This window comes from Microtus ochrogaster, unplaced genomic scaffold, assembly GCF_000317375.1.
Source record: "Microtus ochrogaster isolate Prairie Vole_2 unplaced genomic scaffold, MicOch1.0 UNK29, whole genome shotgun sequence".
Lineage (NCBI taxonomy): Eukaryota > Metazoa > Chordata > Mammalia > Rodentia > Cricetidae > Microtus > Microtus ochrogaster.
In genome coordinates this window covers 1695005-1712909 of record NW_004949127.1, presented here as the reverse complement: position 1 = coordinate 1712909, position 17905 = coordinate 1695005, and the positions used below count along the sequence as shown (strand labels likewise).

The following is a 17905-nucleotide window of genomic DNA, read 5'->3' as shown; positions in this document are numbered from 1 at the left end:
AGGTGTGCCTCAGCCACAGGTGTGCCTCAACCACAGGTGTGCCTCAGCCACAGGTGTGCCTCAACCACAGGTGTGCCTCAGCCACAGGTGTGCCTTGGCCGCGTGACACTCGGCTTTAAGCTCCGGCCTCACTTTTTGAACTTCTGAAGAGAAAACAGGCAGACAGGACATTTACAGAGCAGGCTCTTTTTAGAAAACATTTATTTATCTATCATGTGTGTGTGTAAAGGTCAGAGAGCAACTTGTGGGAGTTGGCGCTCTCCTTCTACCACGTGAGTCCCAGGTCCCACACTCAGGTCACCAAGCTTGGCTGTGCACACCCTGTCCTGAAGCATCTCGCCAGCCCCTAGAGTAGGCGCGTTCACACAGTTTCTCAGGTGAAGTCTTTCTGGAACACGAATGGTACAGGGTACTCGACCAGCTTTAACTCCCTCTCCCACGGGCACTGAGTCTGTCAGGGTTCTCAGCTCTCCAGCCTGGGATGCCCCTGGCTCTGAGGCAGGCATCAGCCCATACATCCTGAGGATTTATTCTGAGCAGATATCAACATGGGGTGTTTACTGAATGCTACATGACCATAGCAACATCAAGGTAAGCTTTACTACCCGACTTCCCATGAGAGTCCCTACAGGGACGGCAGTCTTCCTGGGCTTTCAGACAGATGACCTGGACAGGAAAGACTAGAGGCAAGCAATCTGTCAATGGACAGGAAACGATGGGATCTTGACCTAGAGCAGTGACAGAAGAGGGGACCTTCCGGAGAGGGACACAGAACAACACCAAGGTTGAGTGATTGGTAAGGACAGCTCTGGACAGAGGTCAAGATGAAGAACACTGGTGTAGCACAGCATGAGGACCAGAGTCTTGTGACGCATGTAGCTCAGGCTGGCCTCAACCTCAAACCCTCCCTGCTCAGCCTCCCCTAATGGCTCGAAGTAATAAATTGTTTATTTATTTTGGTTTTTCTGTGTAGCCCTGGCTATCCTGGCGCTCACTCTGTAGACCATGCTGGCTTCAAATCCAGAGATACACTTGTCTCTGCCTCCTAAGTGCTGGGATTAAAGGTGTGTGCCATCACCACCCTGATGAAATAATAAATTCTTAAAAATTGATCCCCAGGGCTGGAGAGTTAGCTCAACATTTAAGAGCACTGGCTGCTGTTCCAGAGGACCTGGGTTCAATTCCCAGCACCCACACAGCAGCTCACAGGAGCCTGTAATTCCAGTACTGGAGGATCCGACACCCTCACACAGACACATTTGCAGGCAAAACACCAAAGCACCTAAAATAAAAATAAATAAATCACTTAAAAAAAAAAAAAAAAAGCACTTGTTGCTCTTAAATAAGACCAAGGTCAGTTCTGGCACCCAAGTGGTGGTTCACAGCATCCAGAATTCCAGCTGCAGGGAACCCAGTGCCCTCTTCCGACCTCTGTGGGCATCAGACACATATGTGGTGCACAAACAAACATGGGAGTACAACAGTCACACACTTAAAATACGTCTAGAAAAGTATTTTAAAAACTTAAAAAGGCATAGTTTCCACATAGTGCTTGTCTTCTCACTCAGATGAAAGACGTAATTCCATCTTAAGAATTCATTTAAGGGGCTGGAGAGATGGCTCAGAGGTTAAGAGCATTGCCTGCTCTTCCAAAGGTCCTGAGTTCAATTCCCAGCAACCACATGGTAGCTCACAACCATCTGTAATGGGGTCTGGTGCCCTCTTCTGGCCTGCAGGCATACACACAGACAGAGTATTGCATACATAATAAATAAATAAATTCATTTAATAAAACAGTTAACAGTTCTGTGGGCGCATTCTCTAGTTTCCCTCTGTACTAGTCACAGAAACAAACAAAGCCTAACACAAACTGTCTGGGTAACAAGAGAGCATATTCCAAGTGTTTTCCAAAAGATAAGGCATGTTGGCTACACCCTGTAAGAAATGATCCTTAAAACCTATCTACTTAGTGTTTGACTCAGGCCTTCAGGCATGCAGACCGGGAATCTTCTGATGCAGACCGGGAATCTTCTGGAGCAGCCCAGGGCTGGGTAAGGATGTGGCCCTTCTTGTCCGCTGAGGTGGGAAGGGAAGTTGGTCGTTTCTGTCCTGGAGGAACTGCTTGACCTCAGCCCCAGTTAAGACTCCATAGGCAGACAGCATCTTCCCCTTGGTCAGGACTTGCCCTAGTGCAGGCCGCAGTTCAGTGAGGGTTCACACGCTATGAAGGAGTCTGCCCCAGAACACACCTCAGGTGAGAGTAAGATAGTTCCTTGGTGGCCCCCAGAGCTGTGTCGAATTCCTAATAAGGTTTGGCAAAGAAATCAGCAATGCACCCAGAACGATCAACAATGACAACGACCTTCCCTTACAGCCACGGTGCAGCGTGAGAAAGAACGCAGAGTTCTGGGACACACAAGCAGGTCAAGGGGCCCGTGCACATTCCACAGATCGCCTGCGGTGAAGCAGCAATGTGCCAGGCCCCCGAGTACTGAGAAGGGAGAATGGACAGGTGTGACGTGGAGCTGTGACCACTGAAAAGAAAGCACAGGCATAAAGAGTCATGGGGGTTAGCAACAAGGAGCCAAGAGGGTTCTGGAAGTCGCGCTCAGCCTCTGGAACTCAGAAAGCATCTTCTCCATAACATATGTGAGACTAACCTTTAACTCTGGCTCATTCACTGTTCCAAGGCCACAGAATTTGGATCCAGACCCTGGATGGTGACCCTGAAGACACCCTGAAGACACCCTGAGACACCCTGAAAACACCCTGAAAACACGCTGAAGACACCCTGAAAACATGCTGAAGACACCCTGAAGACATCTTGAAAACATGCTGAAGATACTCTGATGACACCCTGAAGACACCCTGAAAACATGCTGAAGACACCCTGAGACACCCTGAAGAAGACACCCTGATGACACCCTGAAGAAGACACCCTGATGACACCCTGAAGAAGACACCCTGAAGACAACCTGAGACACCCTGAAAACATGCTGAAGACACCCTGATGACACCCTGATGACACCGAGACACCCTGAAGACACCCTGAAGAAGACACCCCGATGACACCCTGAAGACACCCTGAGACACCCTGAAGACACGCTAGTACACGGGGCCCTCTGCTGCTCCTAGCTTTCTGGGCTCCGTAGGAATTTGGAGAAACGTCCTGTCTGCTCCACTTCACTCGATTCTCTCGCACAACTGCTCCGAGCACTCTTCATCGCTCGTCCTGAGAGGCGAAGCGGGCTGTCACCTGTGGTCTCTCTAGCATGGACTCGGCCTGAGTTCTCAGAATGAAAGGTGAAAGGGGATATTCTAAAGTGAATTCATATCACAGGACAATGACAAGCCACACAGTTACATCCCAGACATCCTACTGTCCCCTCTGGTCTACAGGAAAAGCCAGGTCGGCCTTTCTGGCATACCAGTGCTGCTAACCAAGTAACACCGTCCAAATTGCAGATCGGAGCTAAGTGAGTTTAATGTTTTTTTTTAAAATATTTATTTATTTATTTATTATGTATACAATATTCTGCCTGTGTGTATGCCTGCAGGCCAGAAGAGGGCACCAGACCCCATGGTTGTGAGCCACCATGTGGTTGCTGGGAATTGAACTCAGGACCTTTGGAAGAAGAGGCAATGCTCTTAACCTCTGAGCCATCTCTCCAGCCCCTAAGTGAGTTTAATGTTACATGAACACATCAGCCTGAATTACAGGCGAACAACTACTCCAACAACCTCAATTCATACATCAACCACTAGAAATGTAGACCTTCCCCTAAACTGAATAAAAACCAGAACTCAGGTTAACTATTGCCCCAGGGGTTGGGACGTTATAATTAAATTTATTTGGAGACACCTATAGACCCCTGTAAGATAACACAGGAGCACCCGTGTCTCCTTTCCTGTTTCCCTGACGGCAGCACCTCACAAACCAGCAGCAGGACATCTCACTCAGGATGCAGGACATTACAGTTAGCACTGACACAGCCCACAGTGTTCACAACCCTAGGGGCTGGCATGCTGCTCTTGCTTTGTCTCTAAGACTTACTTATTTTTATTAAGTGTATAAATGTTTTTGCCTGAGTGCACACGCGTGTGCGTGTATGCACACATACATGCTTGAGTATTCCCTACATGCATGGTGCTCACAGAGGCCAGAAGAGGGTGCTAGAGATGTTGTGAGCTGTCACACAAGGGTTGGGAATGAAATCCCAGTTCTCTGTGGGATCAGCAATGCTCCTAGCCCTGGGCCCAGCCCACCCCTACTTCCTTCCATCTTCTCAGCCTGAGAAGCCACTGTGTGCCTTCCACTTCTGGAACCACTGGAGAGTACAACGTAAGCGACACCACAGCACCACACGTGGGCCTTTGCCTGGCTCCTTTTTCCTCGTCACAAGTCTCTTTCATATAAAGCCGTGCATGCGGCTGCCCTTTTCCTCTGAGTGCTGTGCCTTGTGATGGACAGACTGCCGTTCACAATGAGCGTCCTACTGAAGGACACTCGGTTTGCGACAGGAGTTTGTACTCAGCGGAGCTTTTCAGGAATGGTATCGCCTTATTTGTATTTGCCATGGAGCACCATGGCATGCATGAGGGAAGCAGAGGATAACTTCTGTTTTCCCTTCCACCAGGGTCTAAGGCGGTTTGTCAGGCTGGGCAGCAGCCCCTTCCTTCACTTACGGAGCCACCCGCACGCTGGAGCTGCGGGAAGAATTGGTTAAAGGTTGTGTGAAGCCGCTTCTTCTTTTCTCTTCTGCTAGAAGCTGCCTTGGCCATCACGGAACGTGCCTGGCGCTACGCTGCCTGAGAGTAAAGCCAGCTGGGCTCCTTAGCTGTATGGCTCGGCCCTCGGTCCCCATGACCGCCAGGCTGAGCACAGGGCCCTCCAAACTGAGGCAAAGCACACTGGTCTCTTGGTAACAGTGGCCTCCAGCAATGAGGTGACTTCTAGTGGGGGCGGGGGCGGGGAATGTCAGGGTGGGGAAGAACTGGCTCTGCAGAGTCAAACTCGGTGGCCTGAAAACAGGAGCAGCTGTGGTGGAGGCATCGTCCCAGGGAGCACCCCGCCCTTCACGGAGGGCCCTGGTTTATAGGGCTGGTCCAGGGATGGGCACAGTCACAGGACTACGGGGTCAAGTCTGGGGTGGGCTGGGGCGCAGCCTCACAGTCAGAACTCTTGCCTGTGCGGTGCTGACCGCCTCTCACTCTGGGGTGAAGCAGTCAGCTGGCCGCCCCCATGCCAACCAGCTCTGACCTGAACCCTGAACCCAAACAACAACCCAGCCGGAGTCCTGGGTAGAAGCTGGAGAGACACTCGCTTGATGGAAAGTTCCACCCACTACGCTTGTCCATTTATATCCCAAACTCTGGACCCGCAGCCTCGGATCAATGTGGAGAAGGTCTGGGATCAAATTCTCAGTGGTCAGGCAGCAAAGGAAGATGTTCTGTTTTAGTACGGACTGTGCTGATGACCTTAGATCTGTTTCCATACCCAATGCCAACAACAATACTGTATCGATTTGTTTCTCACTTTCAAAGTCACTGGGAAAGGCATGACTAAGTGTTACATTCCCGGTTCAAATGCACTGATGACATCATACCTAGGGCAACTGCAAAGGGGGATTAAAGCTAAGACACTGGAGCAAAATGTAAACAAAGACTGGAGGCCAGGAGGGCCCACGCTGTCTACCAGAAAATGGATCGCACCTGGATTTTCTACGTCCTACTGGTTACTGTCATCTCTGTAAAGGAATCCAGGGGCTTCCAGATAGAATATAACCTTAATGAGCCACACAGCAAGAGTTTGAGGAAGCCATCAGATCCTGACACTGTGTGCAATGAATGATGGGAATCTTTGTCAGCCTTTAAGAGGTGGGGCCAAGTTAGGGTGTGGTTTTCTGGGACCCAGGTGTGCCTCTCTGTGGTTCCCCAGCAGCACAGCTGACCTTGACTTCTCGTTCCGTTCTGGTTTGGTGAGTTTGCCCCTTATAATAAATAAAAATATAATTGTTTTATCTGTTAGCTAGCCTGGTTATTTCAGGAAACAAGATAATTCAACAAATGACTGCCCATAACCCTGCATCTACAGCTCCACAGATCTCCAGTGAGCAGCGACTGTTCCTAACCCAAGTCCACGCAGATCCACAGTTTTCCAGTGAGCAGCGACTGTTCCTAACCCAAGTCCACACAGATCCACAGATCTCCAGTGAGCAGTGTCTGTTCCTAACCCAAGTCCACGCAGATCCACAGATCTCCAGTGAGCAGCGACTGTTCCTAACCCAAGTCCACGCAGATCCACAGATCTCAGGCAAGGGAACATGTAGGGGACTCTGTTCTCCTCAGGATCTTCTTCCTAACAGTGATTTTAACCATTTCCAAGGCCCAGCAGTGTTAGTGGGTCCATCACTGCCCTGCTGGGGCAGAGTGGAGCTTCAGACCTAGGCTACAGTATTTCTAACTGCCCATGCAACTCTGCACATTCAGTCAAGAAATTCAGAGCAAACCATCCACGCAAAACTCATGCTTAGGGAATAGGGATCCCTGGGGGAGCGTTGACCCCGACTCGAACCCCAGTATGTTCTGTGGAAGGAACAACAAACTTTGCAACTTGCTCGTGGTGGTCATACAACTTCAGACCACATTTCTAGTGGGCAAGAAATGGGTGCCATTTGTCTGAATATCCTGGCAGAGGCTCGGTGCCAGCTCGGTGCCCAGGTGAAGCTGGCTGTGCCTGTGAATGTGGCTCCTCTCTTTACGGCTCAGCCGAAACAGCGACAGCAAGCTTGGTGTCACTGTGAAAGCTTCAAGTCTGGTGTGTGGTTCATCTTAAACCAAGTTTGATTTAAAAGCTTATTTTTTATTTATTTATTTATTTATTTATTTTTGGTTTTTCGAGACAGGGTTTCTCTGTAGCTTTGGTGCCTGTCCTGGAACTAGCTCTTGTAGACCAGGCTGGCCTCGAACTCACAGAGATCCGCCTGCCTCTGCCTCCCGAGTGCTGGGATTAAAGGCGTGCACCACCACCACCCGGCAAAGCTTATTTTTTTTATGTTTAGGACTCTTATTTTAGAAGTGCCTGGGGATTAAATTTCTATTGATCAACCCTATTGATGGTTAAAATGTAAACTTGCAAGCTTTGAGTTATCTCTCCCAAATAAAGCTAATTATGCAACTATTCATTTGTGGTTCATTTTTTTTCCCTTTAAAAACAGACTTTTTAAAAAAAAAAAAATATGTATGCATTTGGTGCCCTTGAAGGTCAGAGGAGGTTGTCAGATACCCTGGATCTGGAATTACAGGAGACCGTGAGTCTCCTGAGCCAGTCCTGAGAACCAAACTCAGGTCCTCTGCAAGAGCAGCCACCTGTGGGCGCTCAGAGGAGGGACAGCTGACCATAATCTGCAGGTTCTGGTATAAGCACACTAGTGAAGAAATTGGTCAGTCCTCTGAGCACAGCCCAGGGCACAGGAAGGAAGACATTAGCGTTGTCTTCTGACGTTAAAAACGGACACTCAAAATAAGCAATGTTTAGATGAACACGGATCTACAGGCAAGACATATTTTCAATCTACATCCAAATGTGTAGAGAATTCAGTCTGTGGCATTTCTAGCATTTTAGTCCTGTTTCCGCCTTCTGAGACACGGCCTCATGTGGCCCAGGCTGGTCTCGAATGTGGCTGTGTAGCTGGTGTGTGCCATCAGACCCAGTCTGTGAGGACTAAGGAGCAAAGCCAGGGCTTTCCACAGCCGAGGCGAGAACTCTACCAGCTGCACCACATCCTAGCCTAAAATTCAAAATTCTGTAACTTCCTCAATGCCATCCTATCAATTAGTTCACAATTAGAACTTAATTAACACAGCAAAGGGAAAGATTAACTAGAAATGTATAAATTACTGAATGATATTTTTAAAGATTTATTTATTGTGTATAGTGTTCTACCTGGATGCATCTGTGCACACGAGAAGAGGGCACCAGATCCCACTATGGATGGTTGTGAGCCACCATATGGTTGCTGAGAACTGAACTCAGGACCTCTGGAAGAACAGGCAGTGCTGTTAACCGCTGAGCCATCTCTCCAGCCCTGAATGATACTCTTCAAAGGCCGTGTCTCACCAGTGACACACAAGTCGTAACACCTGACGTGCACTAAACTACCGTTCAGCAGGCACTGCTTTGGAAACAACCCATGTGCCCTGCAGAGAGACCCGGCGTGTCAAACATGGGCATGACCTCTCTGTCTGATGAAACATCAGGTCACTGTGTCTCATACAGGAACTGGCAATCCTCCCATCAGAGGGTCTGAGCCTGGCCTCCACATTCCAAAGCCTCCCTCCCCCAAGAACAATGGAGGCCTGCAGTGTCCCTTGCCCCACAGGAAGCGCAGGGCACAAGTGTTCCGAAGCAACCTTGTTGTCACTGAATACAAAGTAAGTTTTTGTGGAAAAAACAGCTAAAAAACCTTTGGAAATATCCTCGACTTTACAGGAAGTGTCTGAATTCCTGGACTTGCTGTTCCCAAGTATTTCTTACTGTCTGGGATAACAGACAACTGAACCCTTACCCAACTTTTTTTCGCTTCCAACAAGAAACCAAAAACACTTACCAGGGATGTCTGATGTGATCTGGCAATATTTATAGTATTTATTGCTTTAATGACTAGAGTTTACTCACAACTCAACTTTTAGAAAAGATAACAGATTTAAATAAGTTCTAAATAATTTTCATAAAAGTAATCACTGCTAGTTTGGACCGTTTAATATCTCTGTTTTCTAGAATCGTTACTATGTAATCAATTATGTGGTGTTTGAAATTCTCACAGCAAGGACTCCTTTCAGGTCATGATCTACACTTACACTGCCCTGGGATGTCAGGCTGCAGACAACAGCCGATTTAACAGCCTTGCGTATACGGCCCAACAGCGCCACCTTGTGGGCCATCTAGTCCTCCGTTCAGTTTAGTTTTGCAGAGTCTTGCCTTAGACACCAGGCTTGTCTCAGACCCCAGATCCTCCTGCCTCTGCCTCCTGAGTCCCGGGGCTGTGGTATGCCACCCACCTCATCTTCAAATTCACCTTTATATCTGGCACCAGCATAAAGCAAGGGAAGAGCCTTTGGGTTTGTCTGTCCATCTCAGTAACTCATAATTCTTACTGTGAATGTGAAAATCCAGAGCTGGAACACGCATGGATGCTGGAGGTCCCCTCCTTCATGCAAACTCTCCATCCTAATATCCTGGGGGCAGGGGGCATCTTCTTTCCACAGCCTTGGGGACTTTTCTACTCTATCAGAAGACCCCCACAGACCCTAAACCCAGTCACTCTTACGGACTCCACTGGAGCCACACACGGCCCCGGAGGCCTCTGTTGGTTGGTCGCACACACCTAGAGCAGCAGAGGCTGAGGAGCCAGCTCCGCCCACTAACCATTTGAAATGGTATATCGCTCACTAACCGACCCCCATGTTGGGCAGGACCTCCACACAGGTGGTGAGGATGGTTTACAGCTGGAGCCCGAGATGAGCGGGTACCAGACAGTGAAGGCAGGAAGGAGTGTAGCGAGCTGGATTTAAGAAAGGAAAACAGTTTTTTTTTCTTTTTCCTATATCTCCAAGATCAGGTTATGGGAATAAAAACAAGATTACAGAACTGTCTACATGCTGTCATATAGACTCTACTCGGTGGGGCGGAAAGTGGGGAATGCCAAGACCCTGAGGCAGAACAGGACCAGGAGTTTCCAGAGTTTCTCCAGCAGGATAAACATCTCAAGTGGACAAGCAACAGCCACGGCAATTTCGTTCTGACTGAGGTCTCTTCTAGTAGGGTGGCAAACAGTCTCCCAGAGAGTTCTGGGAACCTTTCAGAGATGGGAGCAGAGGCTGCAGGCTCCTACTCCCATGATGCACATGCGGTGTGCATGTGTGTACGGAGGCCAGAGGCACTGGATCCCTGGAACTGAGCCATCTTCCCAGCCGGTGTCCAGTGAAGACACGGACACCAGTTAGAGCTACTTTACACACCTCAGCCTTCTTCCAGTTCTTATCCACAATCTCCTAAAGCCAGTATTTAGTCATGTGCACTATGACTAACACTAAGGAGGCTGGCGGTAACATGGTAAACGTTCTCACTTTTAAAATGATCTGTATGACTTGTCACCAGGGCGTGACACTAAAACACTCAACAGTTCTTTATTTAAAGTCTGAACAACTGCTGCTCTGAACTTTTGTTCTGGCACTCAAGAGAACCACATTGTTCAGAAAAGATCACTGTGACATGAAAATTGTTCTTCAAAAGGCTTTCAAAAGACAATGACCTCATAGGCTTCAAATGTTATAATACATTTCTTATTTTTAAATACATGGAACAAATTACTTCTCTAAATGCACAAGTTTTTGGATTTTGGAAAATGATCTGAAATCAGAATGTTTTGTACCTTCGTCTACAGAAGCCTCAGAGGAGACAGAGATTAAAGCCTGCTTTCAGGTCATGGCAGCCAGTAAAAGCCCCTCCCGACAGTGCTCACAGATCCCCATGCTACCGTTCTTCTGTTTAGCGTTTAATTCTTGTTTACCAGGTGACTTCAGGTGTGTGACATCCCATTCCCATCTTCGATGCCCTTCCTAGACTTAACTCCCACCACCCAGACTCCAACCCACAAGGGCCTAACCCAGCACTCCTATCCCCACTTTACAGATGGTTCTTTTACATCCTTCCGTCTCTGCTCTAATCCCCCTGAACACCCCCAAACAAGACACCTGCCAGCAAAACTGTGCTAAATCTCTTCAACCAGCTTCAAGGCCAGCATCTGAGGGGCAGCATGGTCCTCCCGCCAGCCAGACTCAGTGAGGGCTTCTGAGGGTCAGCATGGTCCTCCTGCCAGCCAGACTCAGTGAGGGCTTCTGAGGGTCAGCATGGTCCTCCCGCCAGCTGGCCTCAATGCGGGCCTCTGAGGGTCAGCACGGTCCTCCCCAACACTTATCCACACCTTCTATTGTTTTACCCGGTCACTGGTCCCTTTGTTTTCAGCACCGGGTGATGGGACATTGTGTGGATGTATCAGTCAGCGAATCCGTTCATTTACTGAAGATCATACCGCTTGATTCCACATTTGCCCACGCTTGAACAATAGCGCTGTAAATCCCTATGTCCAGGTTTTTGTGTGGACATGTTTTGGAGTCCTACCAAACTATACAACTTCTGGTCTGTGTGGCAGAAATACGCAGTTCTGTAAGAACTGTCACACTCTTGCAGTGTGGGTTGTTAATATTTTACTTTCCCATCAGTAATGAATGTGACCCTGGGAATTTATAATTTGTTTCGTGGTGCAGGGTCCCGGCAGTCAAACATGCAATCATTAAACTACATTCCTAGCCTTTTGTCTTTTAAGGCAATGTTCTGCCACATAGCTCAAGTCAACCTCGACCTTACTATGCAGTGGAAGCTGGCCATGACCTCCTGGTGCTCCTGTCTCTGCCTTGGCTCCCATCATGGTGGGCTTACAACCAAGCACCATGTTAGCAGGCTGCTGGTAAACGCTCCTGCCAACTTCCCATGCTGTCCACGCTCCAATTCTTCTCCTCTCTTCGGTACCACTGCTCTTCTAGTTACCTACGTGATAACTTAGGTGACAGACTCTAGGCGGTTCCTGGTGAATCCCAGAGCATCAGAGTGTTGAGGGCTGTGCAGCACAGGTACCACAGCCAGGCACACATGTCTAAACTTTAAACAGACGTGTGTGGGCACAGCTGTTGCACACGCAGCATGGCTCGAGCACACTGCACAGTACTGCAGGCATCTGTCGTGTGGGCATAGCTGTTGTACAGGCAGCGCGGTCAAGCACACTGCACAGTACTGCGGGCGTCTGTCATGTGGGCACAGCTGTTGCACACGCAGTGTGGCTGTAGCACACTGCACATTACTGCGGGGGTCTGTCCCCACTCCCCACGTTGTTTAGGTCTACAGGGTGCATGTGTCTGGATGCTCAGCCTTTCAGCTGCCTCTGCGATAACACTCCTTCATTTCTCGTAGGACAAGCATCCCAGCCTTGTTCCTTCTAACACCCTTCTGGCATCTGCCCTTCTGGCATCAACTCCATCCCCCTGGCTTGTCAGATCAGTGGACGTCATGGCTGATCACTTTCTCCCTGGCCCCTGCACTTACCCTCTGCCCCTCAAATATTCCAAAGCGTCTCCTCCCGGTGCCTTTACTATTCTTAATCACATCAATCACCGAACGTAAAAGGCTCCACGGCTCCATTCTCATTTCCTTGATCTAGATGCCACAGCCTCCTGGCGCTAACCTGTCATGGTTTGGGCATGAAGTGTTCCCACCCAAGGCTCAAGGCCTGCGTTCCCAGCTGATGGGCTATTTGGGGAGAGTGTGAGATTTTCCGCATGTGGGTCCAGCTGGGGAAGTGAGTCTCTGCAAGCGTGTGACTCTCTCTCGGCTGCCTGTCCCCACGAGACGAGCAGCCTTGCCACCTGCTCCCACATCTGTGATGTTCTGTCTCACAAAGGCTCTAGAAGCCACAGAGCAAAGACGACGGACTAAAATCTCTAAGCTGGAAATAAAAGACATCTTTCTTCTTTTCAACTTATTTAAATATCAGAAATTTTGTCATATTGAATAAAAATTGGTCAACAAAACTGTAACTACCAAACTTCTGTGAGATGGAAAATTCCAGAAGGAATTCATAAGTTCTAAAGCACACACCATTCCAAACAGTGTGACAAAATCTTACGTAGCCATCTCTGACCCAGCCTAGGCATGACTCACCCCTCTGTTCAGCAGGTCCTGTTGACAGACACCTGGACTAGCGTAGATCGATTGCCTCGGTATCGGTATCGCAATGCCTGTGACCCGTGTTGCAATGGCCATAGCCTCCACCCTGCTTCGTTTCGTCATGCAGGCATTTTACCACCTCAGAACCCACAAGGAGATGGAGAACACATGTAGACTTTTAAACAGGCAGAGCCATATGCATGCATTTTTTAAAAAGATGTATGTACTTACGTATATGAGTATGTTCTGTCTACATGCATATCTGCATACGAGAAGAGGGCATTGGGTCCCTTATAGAGGCTGTGAGCTGCATGTGGTTGCTGGGAATTGAACTCAGGACCTCTGGAAGAACAGCCAGTGCTCTTAGCCACTGAGCCATCTCTCCAGCCCATGCATGTAACGATTATTGTAGCATAATGCTATTAATTGTCCTATTTTATTACTGTTAGTAATCTCCTACTGTGCCTACTTTGTTAATTTCTTTTTTCTTTAAATATTTATTTATTTATTATGTATACAATATTCTGTCTGTGTGTATGCCTGCAGGCCAGCAGAGGGCACCAGACCCCATTACAGATGGTTGTGAGCCACCATGTGGTTGCTGGGAATTGAACTCAGGACCTTTGGAAGAGCAGGCAATGCTCTTAACCTCTGAGCCATCTCTCCAGCCCCCTGTTAATTTCATCATATGATGTATATAAAGGAAAACAGCACACTGTAGGTAGGACTCAGCATTATTGAAGGCTTCAGGCACCCATGGAGCAGGGGGTCTTGGATCAATGAATGCCTACGGTAGCTCCTACCTGGCCTCTCTGACTTTGCCTTTGCTGACAGTCAGGCCTGCACACATTGAGTTGGGTCCTCTCACCCTTCTGCTCTGAGCACCTCCATCTCCATGAGTGAAGCTAGCCTTCTCCAGCATCCACTCGGGTCCATGCTTCGTCCCTTTCCCCCTTCCTCTGCGCAGACCTAGTGGGCCCCTTGTTAGTCTGCCAACAGACTGATGTTCTCCGTGTACTTTCCCTTTGACAGCTGCACGCCCTCAATTCCACTTCAGCAGTCTCTCGGCACTGACTCTTTCTGTAAAACGGTAACGCTCCTTTCCAAGCACTTCCTACGCCCCCACGGCTTTATTTTCTTCTTAATAATTGTTACCATCTAACTGAATATATTTCCATTTTTAAACAAATTATTTTGTTTAAAATAATCCCCATATTTCCCCATTAATAAATATACCCATATTTAATAAATCATCATTCCCATATTCCCATATACCCATAATAAAATATCCCCATTTTTCTCTGAGACAATGCTGGCTCCATTAGATCAATGACTTGGGTTACCCTCATGTCCCTGGTTCTTAGAATTGCCCCATCACAGAAGACAGGCTGTATGTGTGCTGCGTGACCCTTGACAACACACTCTCAAATCCTGGGTATGGCTAAGGAGCTGGGACTCCATGACGGCTAGCATTGGTGGTCAACTTAACACAAGAAAGAGGCCCCTGGGAAGAGGGTCTCAGTGAGGAAGTGTCTAGATTAGGTTGGCCTCTGGACATCCCTGTGAGGCCAGTTGGGTCGACCGCCCTGTGGGCAGCACCATTGCAGGAGCTGAGTCTGTGACCGGAAGGGAGGTGAAGTCTAGCGTGCATCCGGTCACTGTTCTCTGCTCTGGACCGCGGCTGTCACAGACTAGCCGCTTCAAGTCCCTGCCACCCTCACGATTCCTTTCTCCTTACGTTGCTTTGTCGGGGTATTTTATCCCGTCCACAGTTAAGGAACGAAGACTGTACAAGCCCCACTCTCTGAGAGTGGGAAGGAGCCATCTCCAGGCTCACACGGAAAACCCTTGACCTTGCTCCACAGAATGTGCCCTGAATCCTTCCCGCCTCCTCACAAGGCAGCTCCTCTCCCATGTCTCCCCAGTGTCCTGGAAAACATGAGCTTACTGTGGGAGGGGAAAAAGTCCTTCGGTTTGGCATAATACTGCATGTGCCAGGTAAACGCACTAGAACTTCTGTGGAGACACAACTACAGCTATCCTGTGTAAACAAACAGACCCGTTTCCCTTCAGACCACACTACCCTGAAGCAGGAGGACCCGGGATGTTTAACTCTATTATCACTACAAGGTTTACAGGACAAGCCTGTTTTCTCACCAAACTCCCTTTAAACGAAAAGGACAGGCTCCTCCGCACTGCCACACACAGTTAGTCTTAAAGAAATCATTTCAGGCTACAAATTGTATGAACAAACAAAATCTTAAGGAGCTCTAGGTTTGGAAGGTAATGAGAAAGTGGATGTGAGGTGGGGTCTTGGGAGACTCGGCTCCCGTGCCAACTGTCTGGACTTGGACAAGTTGATTTAGACTCCGTGCTTCAGTCTCCTTATCCGCAAATTAGAAATGTTACTTGTTAGGGTTGTGGCAAAGATGTTAAAAAAAGGGACATCACTGGGCACTATACCTGACTACACAGCCAACTGTTACTATAACAAAAACCGTCACAGCACTGACTCGGCCTTAGGAAGTGCCTAGGTCTCGATGCTACCTTCTGCAGAATTGTGCAGTGTTACTCCCTTCAATGGTGCATGCTTATTGCTACACTCTGCAGCCAATTCCAAATTCTGTGGAACACTGTAAGGAATAAATAAATCTCTTCCCCACGGCAGTTGCTGGGAAATCTGGAGCGAAACGATCTGCTTTCTTAACGACGCTTGTCAAATGGCAAAGTTCATGATCACCTGAGGCCCAGGAGGGAAGGGTGCAAACCCTGTCTTACCCTGGGTACCCTGGGCAGTGACAGCGTGGGCAGCTCACACGCGCCTGCACTCGCCCAGACTGCGGACTCCTTTGTGACCTGCTAAGGATTTCCTTTTCCTAACTGTGCTCTGCACCGAGGGGGCTCGCTGGGAAGTCGCTGTCCGGCTGGGGTGGGGCATGGGCTGCCGAGGACTCCCGAAGAACCGCGGGCACACTCGGCGCCACCCCTCAGGCCTGGCCCGGGCCCTCCCGCCAGCATCGCCCGCGGGGAAGCCGATCGGACCCGCGCCCGGCTCCAGCGGCCGTCGGGGCCCGGAGGGCAGGTGTCACCGGCTCCCGCCCAGCGGCTGCCCACAGCCCCGGCCCTGATACCTGCGCCCGAGGCAGCGGCGACAGCAGCAGCAGCGGCGGCGGCAGCAGCAGCAGCTCCTCCTCTCCAGCGGCGGCGGGCGGAGCGCGGATAGACACAGAGATGGAGCCCGCGCGGGGCAGAGCGGCCTCGCGCCACGTGCCGGCGCGCCCCCTGCAGGCGGGAGGCTCTCACGGTCCCTGGACCACCCCTGGATCAGGCTGCTGCAGAGAGGTCCCCCCCCCCCCAGTTTGAGCTCTTTCACCTAAATGCACACCCACTCTCCACTAAGTAGAAATTTCGAAGACAAAACCAAATGTATTAAGTGCCACGCGCATTAGCTGATTCGTTTCTGACTGCGGAGGAGAGGTTTAAAATCCAAACCCACACATTAGCCAATAAGGACTGACTAACGGTCCTGCTCTAAGAAAGGACCCTGATGGGTTGTTTATTTTTCGGATTGAATGCTTACACTTGACTTGCCGTGACTTGTGTGCAGCCAAACCTGAAAAGTGGTGACACACCGTTTACTGGAACATTTCTTTCACACAAGGTTGCTTTCTTCAGTGTATCTGCTCCAGTCTTACAGCCGAGGTGACGTCTAGACGCTCATGGTTTCTCCTCTGGGTTCCAGCACCGTCCATTCCACCAGAGGACCCTGTAAGGTGGCATCAGCACCAAGAATCAGTCTAAGTTTTTTCTGGCAATGTCAAATAAATGTTTAGGATTATGGCCTGGCTTGAGGAAATCTCCATTTCCTTCACTGAAGGACTATGGAGAGAGCTCAGATGATGGAGGACTTGCATTGCGAACTTGAGGACCTCAGCTCAATGCTTAGAACCCACACAAACTGCCAAGCATGGTGGCCACATGCCATAATCCCAGTTCTGGGGAGTGGGAGACAGTTCGATCCCAGTGGTCCCCTGGATGGCTGACCTGGCCTATTTACGGTGCCCCAGGCCTCAGTGACGGATCCTGCCTCAAAAACAAGATGGTTGGCTCTTGAGGTATGACCCCTGAGGCTGACCTCTGACCTCCACGTGCAAGTGTGCATACATGTACACAAGACAAGTATTTGTGTGCACACACACACACACAAACACACACACACACATGATTCTAAGATACCAGGGAGGCCAAGTTCAGCAGTTCCCAGAGCTACAAATCATCTTAGCATATTTAACTTACACTTGTACAGTGACTAATCATAAATATTCTTTAAATTGGTGATACATTCATCTATTTGTCAGTGACTGAGTTCATAATATCTTTATGTATGCCCGCACACTGCATCAAATCATTGGGTAATTTAAATGGTAGTTATATTCATATAATTTATTCTTCCCTAGTAGGCTCATCCAACAACCTGAGAGTTTATTGATTGCTTATATCCTAACTTAACTTTTCTTCTTCATGAATTATGGCTTCTGTTCAATAGGAGGAATTTAGGGATGGTGAAAACAGGTTTATTTTTTTTATTCCTCTGATGAATTAAGGCACTGCAAGTTGCATGTGTTTTACGACCCCTCCGCATCACTGTGTCTTGGTACTCAGTGGACGCTGAATGTCTCCATAGGTGTGTTTTTCACCCCAGCAATATCTTGATACTTACTGGAAGTGAGCATAAAGCATAAGACTACATTCTACTAAATGCAAACAAAAGAGTCTCCTACCATTTTCTTGCTCAGTCAAGTCCCAGAATGTCTGGACCCACTCGGGACTGATTCCCCAGGGAGGATTGCTGCAGAAGTCAGAAGAGCACGTAGTAATCTTAATTAATGGGAGCTGAACTATTAACTTCACAAAACACATGGTTATGTGAACACACTTCCAGAATCCCTTCAGGGGCTTAGAGGGGGTGTCTGTGTAAGAGAGGACTGTACCTCAGTGTCCCACTGTCATGGTAACAAACCACCACAAATCTAACTGTTGAATTAGTCATTTTACAGGTCAGGAGGTCATGCTTAGATAATCTATAGTGGCACCCCCACTTTACCCCCACTTTACCCCCACCCC

The 17905-nt window shown here is 48.9% G+C and overlaps 1 protein-coding gene across 1 annotated transcript in view; it reads right to left on the bottom strand.

The window, feature by feature from the left end:
• Ankrd46 (ankyrin repeat domain 46) overlaps positions 1–15972 on the bottom strand; it is a 23497-nt gene extending 7525 nt beyond the window's left edge. Inside the window, exon 1 of the mRNA XM_005368122.1 lies at positions 15913–15972. The gene's annotated coding sequence lies outside the window, so the exon portion shown is untranslated. The remainder of the gene's footprint in view (positions 1–15912) is intronic.
• Between the last annotated feature and the right edge of the window lie 1933 nt (positions 15973–17905).